Source organism: Pinus tabuliformis, chromosome 8 (genome assembly GCF_031772625.1).
Source record: "Pinus tabuliformis cultivar Carrire ecotype Pingquan chromosome 8, CPIR1, whole genome shotgun sequence".
In the NCBI taxonomy this organism is placed as follows: Eukaryota; Viridiplantae; Streptophyta; class Pinopsida; order Pinales; family Pinaceae; genus Pinus; species Pinus tabuliformis.
In genome coordinates, this window is record NC_142294.1 from 1,613,480,008 (window position 1) to 1,613,501,268 (window position 21,261).

The 21,261-nt window shown below is 38.4% G+C and overlaps 1 pseudogene; it reads right to left on the reverse strand.

Annotated features, from left to right (window-relative positions):
• Positions 1-3,462: 3,462 nt before the first annotated feature.
• Positions 3,463-4,155, reverse strand: LOC149242236 (thymidine kinase-like; annotated as a pseudogene).
• Between the last annotated feature and the right edge of the window lie 17,106 nt (positions 4,156-21,261).

The following is a 21,261-nucleotide window of genomic DNA, read 5'->3' on the forward strand; positions in this document are numbered from 1 at the left end:
TTAAAGAAAGTCTACACACCTTTTTTCACTTTGTAGGAGCTCGATATTGTCTCCGATGTATTCTCCAAGAAAGAGTTATGCGAAATCTCCCACAGTGACTTGATTATAGACTAGTTCAGTAGAGTGAACTTGTACGACGTGCCACGTGTCACTGTTTCAACCTTTGACTCTGAAAAATATATAAAAGAAAACTACAGTCCGTCCTCTTTCTGTACCTTCTTACGAAATTTCAATCCGATGCTCAGAAGGAAAGTTATGACGATTTTCCCCAGGTCACCTGTTTTGAGTGTAATTCAGGAGTCTGCAAAAAGACCACCTTCCTCAGATCATATCTCCGAAAATATCGCGCGAAAAACTCTGAAATTCGGACCCAAGGTTCAGCGCGATTTCTTCTCAAATGGGTTTTTTTTGCGACTTCTGAAACGTCACAGAAAAAAAGTTATAGCGAAAATGCCACGATGACCTGTTTGGAGCAGCGAAACCCTAGAATCCAAACCTCTGATACCAAATGTTATGAAACCAGCTCAAGAAAAGATAGAAAAGAAAGATCAACGCCTTAGAATTCAGCCTCTTTGAGGGGGAAACCTCCTTTACATTACATAAATGAACAATTCTTGGATGATACAAATGACAAAACCTCCTTTCTATATATAGGAGTCTAAGGAGTCACAATATAATCCAGCCGACCTAACAATAATAATATAAAGCCACAAAAATAATAATAGAGGGATTCTATGGGGCACAGAAATAACAATATGTGGGTAATAGGGGCACAACAATATAAATAAGGGGTATAACTACAATAGTAATGGGGTAATCACTAGTATTATAGGGACCCAACAGTGGAATGTTAGGTTAAAATTGATTCAACGAAAAATTCAAAGTTGTTAGGTCAATAATGGTGGTTTAAGGCACATGGTATTTGTGACCCATGGTATTCAGCCCATGGATTACATGTAATGAATTTAAAAAAGGCTCAAGGATACTCCATTATAATTTTCCATGAGGTGAATGGTGAAGGATCACTTAGCCAAGTTGCTTTGGCTTGGTTAAGGGAATTATTGATCCATTGATTGGTTTTCCCTGTAAGGGTTTTCTAAGATATATCATGTGTGATCTATGTGTGAAAATCATTATGATTTGTTATAATTATTTCTCTCTCACACTTTTAGTCCTTAGATTTGTTATAATTGTAACCTACCACTATTTTTATTACGATCAACACTTCCATGAAAATTTCTTAAACATCTCTGCCTGACTAAGTTTCATTTCAATGCCAATGATTTGATCCATAAATGAATCCAATTCCCTTTAAATTCTAACAAGTTACGATATAAGACATTTAGGGTTTAATGGCTCACAATTTTGAAACATCGAGACTTGAATTGGCCTCCAATTAGTACACTCCTTTACAACTAAAACTTCCACCTATGAAAAAAGAATATGTGGTTTGACTATGAAGCCTCTTATGAGTACAAATAACTGAAAGAATGGACCTACAAAGCCACACCTATGTGACGAGGGGAAGCATTCAATATTTGGCCTTGCATAAATATGTGAAAAAATAAAGTGAGCGCCTTTGACCTTCCTAGCTAGTTAGGACAAAACAGGGGGGAAGCTGGCTTGTTTACCTACTTGGTCTTCTTGTGGGAACCCTCCTTGTCTCGTGTAAGAGAGTTGATGCTACAAGCCTAAGCATATCCATTTGTTGGTTCAAACTTCTTTCCACTTGAAGTGTAGTATCATTATTCAACACATGGTTATAAGGTTACACATTGTTATTGATTAGACAATTGAATTTCCACAAAATTATTTGGCTTGGTTGTCTTACCGCATTGTTCTAACAATGTTAACGTTTTTTTTAATCACTTTTTATTTCACATTTTCTTTTCTTGTTTATAATCCAATGTCGTAAGAGGTAGGAATTTTCCTCATATATTCCCTTGACCAATAGGTTAGGTCGAGAGGGATAAATCATTTATAGTTTTTGGCTTTAACTTCTCCCTTGTTGTTTTTTAATTCTAAATTTGTTTGATGCCAACACTTGAAGATATTCTAGACCCAAGGGTTAGTTCAATTGGTCAAGTTCCCGTTGTTAAAGCACCTTTCTAATGGGAGGTCATGGGGTCAATTTTACTCAATGCTCTTGGGGTTAGGATCTACTAATGAGCCGATGATAAGTGATCCCTTTGGTTGGATCTCCCCAGATAGTTTCCGTGGAAGTAGCAGCCGATCTCTGGTTTCCATGAACCACATAAAAAAACACTTGAAGATATTACGAGTAAACACTTAGTCATCCCCATATTTGTAGTTCCCTTTGTAAAATTCATATGGAAATTGCATCAACGATAAGTGGAAAGTGTAACAAAGGTTTCTAAAGACATGGAAGATGACTTATGATGAATATATGGTTCTTCAATAATGATATATTTATATAGTTTAAGGATTTTCAACTATATTGATGATAAATTTATGATATAGATGTTAAGTTTAATCCGTCCACTTTACAAATAGTTCAACCCACTAATAAACGTGCACATACATTTTTAATTGATATATATGCTTCTTATATCATTGTTCCACATTATTATTATTAATGTACTTATTAGTTGTTATCTTCCTTTTACTTAATTTTCATATAATAATTCCCATGGTTTATTTTTTTATGCTAAGTTTGTGTGACTCCTTTATATTTCTCCAAATCAAGAAATAATTTAGGTGTTGACATGCAATTTACAACTAGCAATACAACCTAGTTATGTTGATAGGCATTATATTATGAGGTTGTTGTTGGTGACACTATTGAGATTCGTCGTCCTCGACAAGTGTCACAAATCTCAATAGTGTCTCCACTTGTTGACCAATTTTCTCAAGCATGCTCTAGGAAAATGTGAATTCTTCGTGGAATGCTTCATTAAGCTGCTACCACTAGGAAGGTGTCTCCAGACTAGCCATGTTGTTACTGTAGATTTAAATAATCACAGTTTAAGTGGTGCCCTCCATCCTGCATCGCTAGTTGAGTTAAGTAGTTTACAAAATTTAAATGTTGCCTTTAATAATTTTATAGGACAACCTATTCTGTGAGGGCTGGGACTATTGAAAACATCGAAATCCCTTAACCTGTCCACAATGAGATTTTTTGGCACCGTTCTAGATCAGCTTGGAAATCTGTCAAACTTTCGACTACTTGATCTCTCTTATTCCAAGGAATTGAGAAGTCACGACCTTTCATGGCTTCTAAATCTTAGGGAATTGAAACTCCTTTGTCTTCATGGAATAAATTTGTTAGAAATTTACACAGATCCCCTAGGTAGTCAAACATTTCCTTGTTTGAGCAATGCCAACCATCAAACCACCCCTATTGCACTTAATTATGCCAAGACAAATTTTGACATTTAGTGAAGGAAAGAAGTATATCCCACAAGCAATGAAAAGATATTTATGCAAAAAATTTAGACATAATTATCCAGATGTTGTGGTATCTTGTGCACAAATATCAAATTGCACCTTCGGGGATTCTATCATAGTCCTCGCTGTATCAATAACAATTTGTCCATTTACATAATGTTGTTGGCACACTGGCATGTAAATGTCTGCACCACCAACATATTCAGTTTTTCATTTTCTTGTTTTACGAAATCTAAATGACACAACCTTACCACAAAACTCACAACGTGATTTCAATTTAACCACATAATCAATTATAGGTATAAACTCAAGAGCCGATCCAAAGATCTTCCTCAAATAATCCCCATTAGGGTCAATAAAAATGACAATTTTCCCATCTTTATCAGTTGCTATCTGACAAAATCTATACAGGTCTTTGAAGAACTATGCTTCATCAATTTCAATCACATCTACCTATATATAACCCTCCTCTCCTAATTTTCCTTTGAAAGATGCAAGATATGCAACAACCCAACAAGGAATTTTTGCACCATCATGAGAGACAATCGAGTTCAACCCATATCTTGTATCTTTGTCAGATTTCACAAGCACCACTTTTCTGCCCATTTGAATCTTTGCTCACATTTTATGAATAAGGGAAGTCATCTTGCCAATGAACATAGGCCCCAAGATAAGATGAATTTCTCCACTTGTGTAGACACCCATGTCGTCCATGGCTGTGAGCTGATGTTGCAGCTTCTTATCAAACATTAAACTAACCGATTTTCGGGCCTCTTCTTCATCATGTTCTTCTTATCCTTATGTTCCTTTATAACTTTCATTGAATTTTTTCCCCGCCTAAACGCGAAAGTGCATATGGCCAAGGGAATATTCCCCTGATCTCCTTGTAGGGAAAAGTTACAGTGCCTCCCCCAAAGGTTTTCGTAACCAGGACGTTAAAATGCCATGATAAGCGCAAGATTCCTCAGAAGAGACAAGGAATTGGATCAAGCCTGAGCATGAATGAAGTGAGAAGGGACCAAATTGGCAGCTTTGGGGAACGATAAAGATGAAATTGTGGAAAGCATGGTCTTCAAATTGGTAGCTCTGTTCATCTGAACTTTCAAAGAGGGGTCTTCAAGGTAATCTTGGTGATATGCATATCAAAATAATTTTGGGAGACAATGTTCTAGATGTTGGGGAATTTCCATTTCCTGGGTAATTCCTATTTTCTCTTTTTTTTTTTGTATAATTTTGTGCATTTTTTCTTATTTTTCTGCTGGCCACTTTATTTCTCATGTATGAGATTGGATGGAAAAGATATGGGAGGTGTTCTGATACACTATGTATATTCTCATTGGCCACATCGCTAGATGATTTACTTCTTTCTATCTTCTTCTAAAATTCTGAACTTTTTTGCATATCGGACATATGTGTTCATATGATGTATTTAGTTCTATATGGTTTTTTCGGACTGGGAAGGATGTATTGCTTTCCCAGATAGTTTTATGTTGTAACTGGATAAGGATGGATGATGTTTATATCTATATTTTGATCCTATATGATAATACATTATGCTTTTTTCATACTGAAAGAAAAAAAGAAAAAAAAATGTTTATGTAATTTCACAATATCACTACATAAATGGATATGATACAATCTATGCAGTAGGAGTATAGGGAAAACAAAATGAAATAGAGTTAAAGTTCAAGTGATCAAGGTACCCATGAAGATAACGAGGCTGTTGTTGACACTGATTTGAGCTTGGGCATTTCCCAAATGAAGTTGAGTCAGGAATTCTTAGTAGAATGAGTGTAATCGGTCAGTGTGATGGAGGAAGTGCAGTGCCATAGAAAGGACAAGAATCCTCGTAAAGCCCTATACATTCAATGACCTCACATGCTCACTACGACCATGGACTCTCCACTCCATGATTCAAGGGCTTATTTTCTCAGCTCCCTTACCTGGAGCAAATTTGTTTGGGAAGTAATAAAATATTTGGAAACATTTGTCTTATTTTCCAAGCAAAATGGAAAACTTTGATTGTTTTCTTCATGCCAAACAATAGATTGTACGACTCCATTCCATCTTATATAAAAAATCTATCATCTCTTAATGAAGCATTCCACAAAGCATTCACATTTTCTCGGATCCACAAATTATCATTAAATACTAGCACATAATTTATTTGTTACCTATCGAAAATCGCAACATGATAAAAATACTTGGGGATTCCTTAAATTTCAGTAGAGAAAGACACCAATTCAATTCATTTAGGCTTTTGAGCATCCTGTGAAATGTGTGTTTCTGAATTTTTTTTTTCTCCCCCCCATCCAAACAACTTCTTATCATAATCTCTAGGATGTTGTTCAGATAAGATGGTAGAATCTCACAGTGATGTCTCCTCGAAAATTGCTTCTATTTTAGTTACGAGTTCAGTGATATAAATATAAAATATTGCAGATTCTGTAATGCACTTTTACCCACTTGGAAAACTCTACTCTACCAATACTTTAGCCTCTTGATTCCTCATGCCTTCCACGTCCATGTCCTTGTTTCCTGTAGTGATACCTCTGCGTCACTATATATTCATCTACGCTTCTATCGACATGTTTTGCACCCTTTTAGTGCAAATTCTAGTGTGTGTGTTTTGAAACTAGACTCCTATTGTGTTCTATCCTTTTCAATATTTTCTTACATTAATGGTAAGTTAGAGTGCCATGTAACATTTTTATTCTCCTTAGTGGTAGCTATTAATTCTAGTATATTTCATAGGTTAGTCTAAAGTATTTAATGTTCACACTCCTTTCAAAGATTTTCTTTCATACATATCATTCATATTACGTCATGCCCAATGCATCAGTAAACATAATTGTTCTTATAAGTTTTTTAATATTGTTTTTGAGATGTTCTCATTAGCACCCGTGTGGTGGTTGTTTTATCAGATCTTTATATGTTGTTTAGGGGGTTAATTAGTTCCATAATGATGACCATGTACTCGATTTATATGAATTTTCCAACGTTTTTCTTCTCTCCTAAAAATATATCATTCATTAACAATTTTTTAGAAATTAAGAAGATGAGCTTTTGGAGCAGTGGAAAACAATTCTCGAATAAAATGTTATTATGCAGATTTTTTTTGTTGTATATGAAAAGGTTATGCTACCAAAATAATTTAGTTTATGAGTTGTGTTTAACTTTATAATTAATTTCTTTTAACATAATTCTTATATCAAAAACTTCTATGCTAAAATGAGAACATGAAATACTTTTCTCGTAAATTTCTTTCTCATATGATTTATATAGACTTAAAATTTTGATATTCTATTTGGAATTCCATATTGGTTTAAATTATTGATTTCAATCAATTTCTACATGTTTAAATATCTCTAAGCACATCTAAAAAAACATTTATTTTACTATTATTTTAGTCATTTCATTGTAACATTTTTTAATACATTGAAATGCATCTACCTTACGATTGTGTGTTTATTAATCATTCTTGTCTTATTAGCAACTTGGTTAATCATTCCAAATTTGTTATTTTGTGTACAATAATTTTTTTACAACTTGTTTTTATGCCTTATAATGCGATTAGAAATTACTAACCTTTTATCTTACCATTTATCAAGAAACTAAATTAAAATAAATAAATAAAAAATCTTCCTTATAATAAACTTAAACACATGAGCGAACCGTGTTCATGTAAATTCTTTAATAATAATTATTAACTGCTAATCTTAACAATGTTCCTTAATAGGCGATATTTTACTTTAGAAACTAATCATTATGATGAATAATTTTGGGGAAATACTAGCATAGATTTGTCTGAACTTTTGATCCACCAAACATTGAGATGGATCAATTTTTTAAAGGCACAAACCTCTTTTTGAGTGCAAAACTTATGAAATATTTTCTCCTAATTTGATTCTTCTATACACTTGTTTTTGTAGGTTAATTATATTACATTAAAAAAATAGATTACATCATTGATAACCAAAACATACCAGCGTCAGTTTTCCACCTAGGAAACTAAAGTTATTGGCTGGTATGTAAAAACTTAGAGTATCTGCAGGAAACAAGGAACAATGTTGTTAACATAAAACCAAAAGAAGACAACTAAGAGATAACCAAAACATGGTACTAATTCAAGTGTCTAATGACATCACAAGAGTTGGATTCTTTACAATCGAGCCAGTTGGCATTGCAGGTTTAAACTCACATTGGATATGACTTTCTGTGTGAGCTAAGCAAGCTTCCAATTTTTTGAGGCGTGCTTACTGCATTCACTAATTCCGTTGAATATCATTCAGGAAAGAAATGATGTCATTCTTGCCCTCATGTTTTTCTCTTAAAGCTCTTCCTAACAAGGTCTTTAATTGCAAATGGAGAGCTACAAAATGCATGTACTTGTTCGTTTTTCCCCTAGTGTGACTAGGGTCAGGAAGCCAACGAGAAACCTCCTCCAATAGATTTGAATCTAAGTAAGCTTGTCACTTTTGGGAAACGTGATTCTCAAACCTATGAATATCCCCCCAATTACTTAGAGAGGTAGCCAAATAATAAGTAGTTATCACCTCCTGACTCTGGGATTGGACCTGTGACCAGCTATGTTGGCCATGATCACCAGCCCTGCGACACCCACACATCCTCTAATGCGGCATGAATTCATCAATGAACATTGAAACAATACAAAACCATAAAAAAACAAATCCACCAACTTCCACAACTCTAAACAAAGTTTGACTCCTCATAAATGAATAACAAAGTAAAAGAAGAGGGGCAAACGAATTCCCCCAGGAACAACACAGACCAAAGATCAGCTAAACCCTAGAGTCATCCACACAGGCTCAAAGACAAACAACATAATGCGGGACCATGACAAACTAGCTCACCAAATAAGTCACCAGGAGGGAGCACCCAACACCCAATTCGAGAGGACACAATTCATAGAAAATAAAACAATGCCTGTGGATTTAAAGCAACAAACCATCCACAGGTACCTGTAGATAAATTCTACTAAATACCACAACGAATTAGGAACAAACAAATAGGAAGGGAATTAATGCATAAGGCCCAAAGAGAAAAGTTACTGGTTTACCACAGAGAAGAGGAGACACGGTCGATACAATCAAAGACCCCAAAGTTGAATGCCATCCAGCACAACTCAACCAGCCATCTGAGAGCTCCATACAAAGTCCATCTTCCAACCTACTACCCTAATATTGAATGTCATCTTGCAGAGCTCGACCAACCATTCGAGAGATACATACAGAGTCCATCTTCCAACTTACTTCCACCACCTGTTACCTTTGGCTGCATAACTCCCCCCAACCACCCAAAGGACCATGGAATTATCAACATAATTCTTCACCCTCTCATAAAAAACTACGGGATACCAATTTAAAATAGGGAAGTCCCCCTCTACCTTATGAATCTTTGACCAACCATCAAAATGACAAAAAGCTACCAGACATTGACAAGGTGAGGAAAATCCCACCTTCATCAGGGAAAAAACAAATGTAGCTCATAAAACTCTGCCTCTTTGTTAGGAAACCATAAGAATACCCCAAAATTAAGTTATCCATTGCAAATAATATGATCCTCACACACTTCATGCATTGGGGTGGCAGGTCACGCCATCCCCTCTTAAACGTACAGAAAGTTGGTGGGGTGGTGGGCGCCCCCCGGATCACATTTCACATTTGCCACCTGTTTAACCACCCCCATAAGGGATATTCCTCTATACACTTAGATCCAGAGTTAAGATGGATTTATTTCGTGCGTGTGTTGTATTTTTTTAACATGTAATATATTATTTTTTAATTTAATTTTTTAATGTGATATGCATAACATTGATTTTATATATCGAGAGAGAGATTAGACAAAAAAATTATTGTAAGTATTAATGCAACACACCCACCCCACATTTACCCAATTTCACCGGTTTGCCAGGGTAAACATGAAACGAAGAGTTACTATGACATGACTTGACCTCCTAGTTCTAGTTAAAGAATAAGGGCCTATAATTGAGACTTATTGACCACAAACTAACATCCTACAGGGACTACAAATCACCCAAAAGCTGAAGAAACACCCTAGGTGGTCAATCCTTGAGTTGGAACTTTGTTTTAGTGACGTAGACTCCCAATCACACCCTTGACATTGCTCATGTGGTTGAAGGCATCCTATCGCACTCACAAGCCTTGCTCCATGCAGTTGTGACCTGAATTACTTAGTTCAATGCCTGCAATCCCGAGATCTGAGCCACAATTCTAGGCCAGCCTCTAGAACCCTGCCTAGAACTACCTCAAACTTCTCAGGACGATAAATAACATAAGGATGATGCTAAACATACAAACTTGAGTCAGAAACTTGGCCTAACCATGACAATCAGTTCATCAAACATATGGTGAGCATGTAATCTATAGGTCATGAATGCATATCTGAACACATGAGTTTGAAACATATATGAGAATCACAAAGAAGGTCTAATTCCCTCTCAAAATAGTTGCAATAACACTTGTTAGTCCATGTATTCATTAACCATCAAATACTTATCAAATCTTGAACAAGACAAAATTTTTTATGTGGACCCAAGGATGGGGGGTGGTGGGTAGACCTACCCATGGTTTTTTGCATAGGTTTTGCACATGGTTTTGTGCATGATGGTTTTCTGCCCATGGTATTTTGTAGATCTGTTCAAGGGAAATACGACTATGTTCTAATCCAGGGTTAGTGGGTTGGTGTTTATGAATGCTTCAACATGTATATATATGTATTGTAACATTGAAATGAATATAATGAAAAATCAATCTAGTAGTATTGGTTTTGGGATCCAGGGGAAAATCTCTATCTATATTTGTTTTAAGTTCTTGCCATTATATATTTTTCTTTTTTAAGAATTCGTTTGTAGGAAATTTCTGTATAAGGTTAAAACCTACAAAATGGCTATAAAACATAATAGGAAAATAACTCTTATTAATTGATGTAAAAACCAACCGAGTCAGGGACTTCCATGTACCACCCGACCATAGATTGAGCTGAACCAAATCATTCTTTAAGCTAGTCACCCTTGTGCCATATTCCAAGCATGAATGTGGGATCTCAATACCTAAACAACCAGGGTTTCCCGAAGATTAAACCACCTCCACCCTCAGGCTACCACGATCCCACCAAAACTAGTCAAGAGATCACAATGCCCAAACAGTCTTGGATGCCTCAGAATTTCTTCACCAATACCTTGAATAATTTTCCTATCTCCACCCACCTGTTGAGGGCTTCTTGGAGATTAAACCATCTCCATCGCCAACCCTTGGGAATTTTCCTGAGACCACCTCACCCAGTTCCAAAAGCTTTTGGCAATACAAAGCTCAACTTGAAAATAATCCCATCACACCATGGCTATTCGGAAATGGAAAGGCAAGGATGAAACCATTGTCACACCTAACAATACCATGCCAATGACAACAAAAGAACCAAATACACAAATGAATATACCATGCATTCACAAACCAGCTAGGAAATCACACATCCAACCTTACTTGCAAATCCTCCTGTTGAAGCTACTTGATCCAACCTTCCTTGCTTCTCCTTTTATTTCCTTTTGATTTCCTTGTCTTTCATGTCCTCCCTTTCTCCAATTCTAGAGTGCTACAAGAATGCTCCAAGTGTGCAATAGTATGAGAGAATGAGAGGATAGAAGAGAGCTCCCAAAAATGAACTCACAAAAGCTTAACTGACAAAAGCCAAACCAACAAAAGATGTGAATTGATCCTTAGAAGCCTTTTTATTACCAAGGTCTCTATTTTCTTCATTTTCCTCTATTTTCCCTTTAGTTTCCCTCTCATGCAAACTTGTGACCTTTTATCTCTATTTTCTCCTATTTTCCTTTATTTTCATAAATAAATGCCAATTAATGCCTCTTTGCCTTTGCCAATGCCTTTGCTAATTTCCTTAGCCATAAATAAACTAAAAGTGATACCCAATAGGATGTTTTTCTCAACATTCATATTGGAATAATTGTCCCATGACCTTGGTCTTATATATTTTTTACGTGGAAAATCAACTAGGGGTTGTTACAATTAAGTTTTTATGTGTCTATTAATTAAATTTAAATATGAAATTATAAAATTTAATGGATACAAATATGAATATGAATTATTATTTTAGTTTATGTCGTAAAATGGATCTTAATTTATAGTTATTATTTATATTATTTATATATTTCACATGAAATATTCTTATTAGTCCCTACGAAAGGTAGGAACTGTACCTATATATTCATTGTTAACTTTGTATTAGTTATGTTTTGATTATAAATATTTATCTACTTGTTAATGTAAAACATTAGAAAAATATTATTATTTTTTTACTTTATTTTTGTGATATATTAAAATTTTATTTTTACACCGAAGGTGTTCCCTCCATGGAGTTGGCTGGGTAAACACTGTTCACTCGAGCCAATCCCTGCACTCCATTTTCTTCCTCCTCGATCCAATCGTTTTTTACCATGTCACCTTTTTACCACGTCCTTGGTGTCCAACATCGTTGGTGTCGTCAAACAAGGTCAAGCTCAGTTCGAGTATCCAAGACATATTTAAAATATATCTTAGTTACATTTCATGGATTTGATTGGATTGTCTATGGCCATACTGGAAAAACCCTCCCTTTCAATTGATAAGAAGTCTTATTATTCACGATCCTCGCACTGGGTAAGTCCGCAAACACTATGATCTTGGAAATAATGGTCGACTTCTTTATATACACATCTCTTTCATGATTCAATGGTTCTCTACTTGGGTACAGTGAGACTAACTACAAGATGGTTACATGATATGTAAATAAGAAATGAATCAAAATTCATTCTATTAACTAGGAAAAAGTATAATTACAAAGGCTTACATAGATTTCTACTGCTCCCAACTTACTCGAGCTTTGTTATTTGAGTTTATCTCTCTATTTCGAGAATCTCTTGACCTCCTATTTGAACTCTATCTTACGAGTTATCAATTCTAATTTCTCACACCTCTCTTAGGAACATGCAAACATCTACACTCAAATAGGAGATTTACTTAAACAAACCCAGGATTCACTTCGCCGGTTAATGGAAAAGATGAAAGGCATGCCTTTTCTTCATTCCTAGACATCGCAGATTCATTTTTGGTTGGATCTAGCTCGACTCTAGCCCTAGATAAAGAGCTCTGAATGGTGTTCCCACAATCTCTAGCAAACTAAAGGCCCTGTTACACAACATTTTGTCACAGTCCCTGTACTCCCTGTTCCTTGATCTCGGAGGACCTCTACAGTGAACCCTGCATGCTTTTCCTTCATGGAGAAACTCCCATTATGTCCCTCTTCATGAACAGATCATTTCCCTTTTCCACCATTTGCCTTGAAACTTCTATTTTTCCTAGTTTACAAGATTGGCGATAATGACCTTTGTCTCCCTTGTGCTGATGTGTAGAGATTAGCACTATTATCTGCACATATAATAGTGCTAATAGTGCTAATCTCTATTCCAGTCGTGCTGGTCTTGTTATGGAAGGTTTTTTAAATTAGAGCCGAAGCTTCTAGCTCTAGAAGCTTCGTAACGGAAGTCTGGTAAATGGTTTGGCCGGATGGGGTCGAGCATGAAAGTTTGGGCTCCTTTCCCCTATAATGATGGAACTACCTCAAGGGATATGTCCTTCTCCCATGAGAAGAGGATCCATCTCCGTTGCATATTTCCTAACCGCCCTTCATCCCAAGCATAAGCTAGTGACAGTTAGAGTGTTGGTTGAGTGTGAGTATACTATTTTGATTAGACAAGCAAGCTATTACTAATTGTAGCCATCTAGTTGTTTGAGGGAGAAGTGTGATTGGTTTGGAGTGAAGTCTAAAGGGAAGAGCCTTTAAACTATTGTTGTTTGAAGCCATCATGGAATGCTAGTAGAAGTGTGTGGGAACCCGGTCTTGCTAGAGGAAGACTACGATGTCAAGACGAATGGTTGTAATCTCTCTTTGATATTAATATATGCAACTATCAATTGATTTCCTACATGTTTTGTAATATTGCATATTCTTGTCTTGATGCTTCTTGACTCATTAAGTAGGCTGAATTGCAATTTGTATATTATTATGTTTGTGTGTTTTTTTTTGTTTACTTGTTTTAGAAGCTTGAAGAAGGAAACGAGAGATTGTTGGAGCAAGCAAGTGAGGACATCATCAAGTAGGATAAGCGACCAAGAGGTAGGCCCTATTGATTGATTCTAACCTAAGGAAATCTTCCATAGAATGTATCTGTTGTGGCTAGACCTATTATCGGGCTAGAGGAATTCGTTTGTGTCCACACTTATAATTTTACTTCACCACAAATTGGCGACTCCACTGGGGAGATCCCATCTTTTGTTTATTTTGGATTTCATGATTTCGTGAGAACTTTGCTAGTTTCACATTTTCCCTTTGATTTTATTTCTCTTCTCCTACTTATTGGCCTAAGTCTAAAATTCATAGAGGTAGATCTGGCCCCTGTTTTGAAATTTTTTTCCTTAGTTCCCTCGGACAACGCGTTTAATTGGCTGATAGTCACGTTGACCAGCGTGAATTGCGGAGGAACAATCACACCGACCGCCTCTGGCACTTGTTGTCAGTTAGGCAGTCACGCCGATCTTTGTAAGTGAAGATTAGGGCTAGACCCCAATCTTGGCCATTGTATTTTGCTCTTGTGTTTTTGACCTCGTGAGCCCTTTTGACTATTTTCCCCCTGATTAGGAAGCTACTTTTCATTTGGTTTTGCTTGCTTGTTGGCTTGTCATCTTGTTGTCTCGTTGATCGAGTCATTGAATGGCTAGTGACGCTAGGGCATCTAGGTAGTCGCCCATTCAGTAGCTTGTGGACTCATCAAGTCCGGTTGTGGGTGTGTTTGCTCCTTGCATTTGCTTTTGGTCCCCCTTACGACTTTGACCTCTTTTTGCACAAGTTTGAAAAAGTTTTGTTTACTAGTTTGAACGTCTTTTTTCGGCATAGATTACCTTGTCGGTCTTGTGTTTGGTAAAGTCGGTGTTTCATAGATCTGAATGAACTTCTCTTTTCATGTTTGCATCTGCTTGAAGAGCTTATAGTCTCGAAATTATTTTCATTGAAATATTGTATTAAAAAAGTTTGTTTCGTTGTTTCATGAGAAAATATGAAGTTTTAGCTTGTTGCATCATTATGATTTGCATCTCTTAAAAAACTAGAATTGCATCAACATTTGAAATAGGAAGAGAATTTTTTTCATTTCGAAAGGACTTATAGATAAGTGCTTATCAGGAAATTAGGAATTGGAATGCATTTTTCATTAGTTTATTTTTCGGAAAAGTGTAGTAGTGAAAGATCATTTCGTTTTCAGTTGCTTGATTGTTTGAATTTGATTGAGTAGTTTCTACCCTCCCTAGTGTAGGCATTTCATTGAATTGAAAATGTATTGTCCCATTTAGTTGAATTTTAGGTTTTTCGAGTAGCATTGCTAAGACCTTAAAATTGAAACTTAACTCAAGATCAACTCTAAAAGAATTCAATCAACCTAAGGCGCATTTGAAATTAACAATCATATCTAGAAGGTCTAGGCTAAAGACGTGTTCCGACGTCTGTAAACCTAGTAGCTGTCGTTAGCTTTGACATTAGACAGAGCTAGCATGGATTTATGCTCCCCGTACCGTCAAGTATATAATGGGAGACCCCACTAGGCTGCAATCCTTTTATCCTTAGGAAGCCGAGTCATCTGCCTTGCGAGCATGATACACCAAACACAACATTCAGGGAGATTGTCTGCTAGTACTTCTTGGTTCACCAGGAGGTATTCTACAGTTCATGATTGCCTGGTAATCATGTTTACCTCGATCATCTAGAGTAGTCATTTGATCTTCTTAACTCATTAAACTTAAAAGATCATTCGAGCACTTGTCCTTTCGAGCTCATTTCCAATCGAAAGTGATAGATTCATCCTTGTTTCTTTCTCAAATATTTAAAAATGAAAGAACATCAGTCTTTTATGCCTCTTAATAATTGATTGCCCACGATCCAAAAAATCCCGTTAGTCTTTTTGACCAAATCGTGAGTTCCCTTAAAACAAAATTTTAAAGCCTTGAAGTTACTTGTTCTGTCGACTAAGATAAGGTCATCATGGATAAACCATGTGGTTCACCCAATTCCTCTTCCTCTCCTCCGTCTGAAAGATTGTCTGAGGAGTTGTTTCTTGAGTTACCAGAGTCACTTGAGGACCAAAATGTTGAACTCGCAATTGTTTTGAGTGTTCAACCATTGTCATCTCGTCCTCTGCCTACTTTCGATTCAGGGTCATCTGCTGATCTTGGCCTGGAATCTCCGGATAATCCCGTTCGAACTCCAGAGAACTCGTCGACCATTGATAGTTAGCTTGGATTGGTTATCTATCCTCCGAACCCTCTGTTTGATGTTGTTGAGATATCACCGCAACATCCTTACAGTCCGTACGACCAACCGGGTGTTCCTTTGGAACTATCCCCCAATACACGTTTGGCCATTTGTTGTCATTTGTTTTCAAACATGGAACCCGAAGGCGATGCCTCAGTCACTTCTCCAGATGAGTCTGAAGTTTCTACTCCACACACTGTTGAGGGGGAAGAATTGTAGTTGCAGTTCCCACCTGAGGGTTTCCCTTATTCAGAAGGTATTCTAGCCAATTTTCCACCCGGCTATGTGTCTTTGGGACACTTAATTTCAGGCACACCTAGTGCCTTACCACTCTACCATAATTCTGTTTGGGCGTCAGGCATCAGGCCTACGTCAGGTTCGTTCGTCACGACACGACTTCCCAACTAGTTGTTACTTAAGTCCCAGTGCAACCCACCATCCCAAACACGCTTGTATCATCGATCCCAGTGATGCATCAGTCTCAACCGGCGGTTTCAAAGATTGTCTCTGTCGGTTCTTATGTCCAGTTAGTCAGTGGCTAGATTGTGCCACTGCCTGGGGGCAGAACTTGAATGTCTATGGTGTCAGGTGCCACTAATGTGAGCGGATCACAAGCTCACATTCTTGGTATAAACCAATCCTCTTCTGGTATTATTTACAACCCTACTGGATCAAGCAATGTCCAGTCCCAACAGGTCCAAAATCCTGGTGGTCTCTCTGGATCGAGCAATGTTCAGTATCAGCAGCCCTATGGAGCTCAAGTCCAATACCAAAATCCTTACGTTCCATATGGTTCTCAAGGATTGCTTAAATAATCTTACACCCTCCAACCTGGGTAGTACATCCAACTTGGCTACGGCCAGATTCAGTTTGGTAATTTCCCAAGCATTGTTCAAGTACCCTTGCAACAACAAGGTCAACTTTTGCAACGATCAGGGCAGCCTTTGCTACCGCAAGGGCAACCTTTTTTGCAGCAAGGGTTTTCCGCACAACAACAAGGGAAGATTATCCCGTAGCAAGGTCACCTGCAACAACAACAAGTTCAGTCCTTTCAACAGTTGTTGCAGGCTTCGCAGCAGTAGATGCAATATGATATGCATACCTCTCAACTCATACCCTTGCAGGGCCAACCTCTGCAACCCCAGGGACAAATTTTGCAACCTCAAAGTCATCCCTTGCAATAGCAAAACCAAATCAGGCAACAACAACCCTTGGAGGGATAGGGTCAAGGTAAAATCCTACAACAGCAGGTGCAAAATCCTCTTGTCTAGGGTCAACAGGTTCAGAATCTTGCCAGCCAAGGGCACCAAGTACAAAACCCCTACGTTCAAGGGAAACAAGTGTATCAACCTGATGCCCAAGGACTGCAAGTCCAAAACCCTCTTTTTCAATGACAACAAGCCCAACAACCCTATGTTCTAGGACAACAGGTCCCATACCCATATTTCCACCGTCAACAAGCTCAACAGCATTTTAACCCATATGTTGCCTATCAGCAACCTATGCATGGACAATTTCAAGATATTGGTCTGAATCCTCCCTTTGATCAAGGTAATCTGCAATGGGGGTAGCCTCAGATGCCATATGGCAAAAATCCCCCACTATGGGGTCAAAATCCTTACCAACAAGGATGGGCTCCTCCTTATGGGCCCGCATATCGACCTCCCATGCCTTTTAACACTCAATTACCTTTCTTGGCTACACTTGAGTTGTCGGATGTATCACGTATTACAAATGATTCGATTCTTCATTCGCCTTATTGGCCTCCAGTGCCGTCCAAGATACCAAGTGATTGCCCAAAGTTCGATGGAAAAGCTAAAGAAAATCCTCAGGCCCATGTGATGACATATTACCTTTGGTGCTTGTCGAACTCATACGTGGATGATTCCATTCGTCTTCATCTTTTCCAACGAACCCTCACGGGTGCCGCAACGAAATGGTACATCGAGCTACCTCGAAGTACTTTCCATGACTTCAATTCATTAGCCATGGATTTCCTCACACATTTTCAATTGTTGGTTCGTTATGAAAGTGGCACCTATTTTCTCACATTATTTAAGCAAGACACTGTGATGCACATCTCTGATCATATCCATGAATGGAGATGTAGACGTCACCTGAGCAAGTTTGAGATAGTTGATCAGTTGCTCACTAAATGGTTCACCAAATCATTTGTAGCCTCAATTGCTCGCGATATAGCTATGGGTGGATGCGTCACTAAAGAGCAAGTCATTTCTCGTGCCTAGTACTTGGATCTGGTTTACTCTCAGTTTGGCACCTTATACGAGTTGTTACCCAATGCTCTGCGACCATCATCCAATCCCACAACATCAAAGTCACCAGCTATTCCTCCTGCTGATGGATTTATTGGTTCAGTATCCCAGACCCCTGCTAAAACTTCTTCCAAATAAAAGTCAGTCTTGAATGCTGCTCCTAATAATTCATCTCAAAATCCACTAGGTTACCACAACAGAAAAATCCAGTCTACCACAACGGAAAAATCATTGAAAGGAAAAATCCTCGAAAGGAAAAAAGAAAGGAAAAGGCAAAGCTAAAGCCGATGCCCCGAAATAGGGTCCTCCCAAATCGTTTGCTGGTGAATCTTCACAATGGAAACCTAAGTATCCCTGCCTCATTTGCGAGGAGGATCACTATACTAAGGATTTTCCATGACGATCCAAAAGTTATTTGCCTGCTCAAAGGGACCCCTACTGTCCTTAAAGAGCCATTTCCGTCTCAGCAACTCAAATGGTAGACCAACCTCGATCTTCTTCATCTAGATCTCAAGTGTTCATGATGAGCATGCCCATTAATGTGGCTACCCGATCGAAAGATTATCAAACTCCAGCTCCAGCAGTTGGGAAAGAAAAAGAAGCTGCTCCTTCTTCTTCCACCTTGAATTCTGGCCCTCTGCAAATTGAGCGCCCTAACCTTGATCCCGCTACTCGGCTGCCCTCTCGAGGTGTGCTGCAGAAATCCTCATGTAATCCCAATGCTCGAGCCACTCAACACTATAATATTGTTGAGGATTTGGCTCAGGCGTCGTCAGCCATGTCGGCTCTTGAGGTGCTCCAAAGTTGCCCATCACAGTGGAAATCTTTGTTGTCAGCTATTGGGGGCATCGATCCTACTGATTCTAATTTTATCTGGAGAACCATGTTCCACGGCTCCCTCATCAGATTACCTTTATTATTCAGGTAATCATTAACGATAAGACCATCCACCGCACTGTCATAGATGAAGGTGCTTCCACCTGCATCATGTCAACTGCATGCTGGAAGGCTATTGGTTCCCTTGCACTGAACCAATCTCCGAACACTTTGGAAGCTTTCAATGGGCACGATTCACGACCCTTCGATGTCTTACCTAACCTTGCCATCACCGTGGAAGGCAAGATAGTGCAAGTTGAAGTAGAGATTGTTGATGCCAATCTCAATTATAATCTTCTACTCGGCCAAAGTTGGACTCATGCCATGCATGTCGTGGCCTCTTCTTTGTTTCACGTGATCCATTTTCCCCGTCAAGGGAATATTTTCACTATCGATCAGCTGTCTTTCTTTGCTTCTTCCTCCTTGGATGGCAACGTTCCATACATCAAGCACTTTGGTGCTCCCTATGAGATTGTGGGGACAGGACTCTTCAAAAATTCCACCTTAATGGGAATTTTTCCACTCCCACCTCCTTATGTTGCCTCTATCAACATGGTATCGGTCAAATCTGATCCCTCGATCATGCCTGCACTAGATCTTGTTGATGCTTGGGGCGAGGTCATGCTGCTTAGTCCTGCTGAAGTTAATTACGTGGAAGTTATTTCGGCTTCAAACTCTGCATCCTCTGATTCTCATATGTCGAAGACCTCTCTTGATACGTATTCTCAATCCCCCTGGCTTGGAACTTTGGAATCATCCAATCCCTTAGTTGAGACCTTCCTCGATGACGAAGGTACCATGGAAGTCATGTCTCTCGAGGAACCACTATGGATCAATACCCATCATTGCTCCTCGTTCCTACCTTGCCCGATGTTCATGTCTACCGCTTTCGAGGAGTCCTCTTCTCCATTTCTGCCATCGATTGCTACTTGTGAAGTATGGGCGGAAGGAAATTTGGGTAATATTACCCAAATGGTACCGATTTACATTTCTATCAAACCCAGTGTCATTGAACATGTTCATATTGGGGTATCTTGTTCTCCAGATGAGATCAAGACATATACTTGTCTATTTTAGGAATTCCGTGATGTGTTTGCATGGTCTTACGAAGAAATAACTGGCATCTATCTTAGCATTGTGCTGCATGAAATACCAACGTATCCACATGCAAAGCCCGTTCACCAACGGCTTCGCCCGGTGCATCCTAGGAAGGCCGTTGCTATTAAGGGTAAGCTGAAAAGCTTCTCAAAGCTGGGTTCATCTATCCCATCCCCCTTACAAACTGGGTCCAATATTGTCCCGGTGACTAAAAAATAAGGCACGATCCGCATTTGCGTGGATTATCAAGATCTTAATCGTGCCTATCCTAAAGACAACTATCCTACTCCCTTCATTGATTAAATCATTGATGAATGTGTCGGGAGTGAGATATTTTCCATTATGGATGGTTTTTCTAGTTATAACCAGATCAATATCACACCGGCCGACCAAGAGAAGACAACCTTTATTTGCCCATGGGGTACGTTCACGTACAAGAAGCTCCCTTTCGGCCTCAAAAATGCTGGAGCCACATTTCAACGGGAAATGTCCTATACGTTTCATGATATTCGCAACATTGTCCAGCCTTACTTAGATGACCTTCCTGCCGATTCTCGTAAGTGCCAAGACCACCTAGACCATCTTTGGTAGATTTTTCTACATTGTAGACACTATAACATTCAGTTAAATCCACACAAATGTGTTTTATGTGTGGAATCATGACGGCTCCTCGGCTTTATTGTCTCCAAGGACGGAATTCGCTTGGATCCATTAACAGTCGAGGCCATTGAAAATTTACCCCCTCCATCTTCACTGCACCAACTCTAGAGCCTACAAGGAAAGGCCAACTTTCTCCATCGTTTTATACCGAACTATGCCGGGATAGCTACAAGATCTACCCGGTTTCTCAAACAAGGAACGCCCTTTGCATGGGACAAGGTGGCCCAAAAATCATTTGATGATATTAAGGTCATCCTCATAAATGCTCCTTTGTTGCATCCACCAAACTATTATCGATATTACTTCCTTTACCTAGCTGCAACCCCTAGCACCATCGCTATGGTATTGGTTCAAGACAATGATGAAGGAAACGAACATGTGATCTACTACCTTAGCTGAAATCTCCTCGACACTGAAATGCGTTATGTCGAGAAGTTGGCTTTGGCTTCCGTTCAAGCTGTTCAACGTTTTCGACACTATATTCTTTTACGTACGACTACAGTGATTTCTGAACGCAGCCCTATGACGTATATCCTGACTCATTAGTTGCTAG